Genomic DNA, 652 nt, shown 5'->3' with positions numbered 1-652 from the left:
ACATCAGGGCTGGAAGGGACCTCGGAAGATCATCGAGTCCAGCCCCCCGCCCAAAGGGCAGGAAGTCAGCTGGGGTCATAGGATCCCAGCAAGATAAGCATCCAGTTTCATCTTGAAGGTGTTCAATGAAGGCGCTTGAACCACCTCCGGTGGCAGGCTGTTCCAGACCTTGGAGGCTCGGACAGTAAAGAAGTTCTTCCTTATGTCCAGCCTGAAACAATCTTGAAGTAGTTTGTGACCGTTCGACCTCGTCATCCCTTGGGGCGCTCTGGTGAACAAACGTTCCCCCAGATGCTGGTGGTCACCCCTGATAAACTTGTAGGTGGCCATCAGATCACCCCTGAGCCTGCGCTTTTTCAGGCTAAAGAGCCCCAGGGCTCTCAGCCTGTCATCGTAGGGTCTGCTTCCCTGACCTCTGATCATGCGCGTGGCTCTTCTCTGGACTCTCTCAAGCTTCTCCACATCCTTTTTGAATTGTGGAGCCCAAAACTGGACACAGTACTCCAGCTGCGGCCTCACTAAGGCCGAGTACAGGGGGAGAATGACGTCCCGGGATTTGCTTGAGAAACACCTATGGATACAAGCCAGCGTTTTGGTCGCTTTACTAGCTGCAGCATCGCACTGCAGGCTCATGTTCATCTTGTGGTCAAGG

Source organism: Alligator sinensis, unplaced genomic scaffold (assembly GCF_000455745.1).
Source record: "Alligator sinensis unplaced genomic scaffold, ASM45574v1 scaffold1131_1, whole genome shotgun sequence".
Lineage (NCBI taxonomy): Eukaryota > Metazoa > Chordata > Crocodylia > Alligatoridae > Alligator > Alligator sinensis.
The sequence above is the reverse complement of the archived record's forward strand: the minus strand, read 5'-3'. Positions refer to the sequence as shown.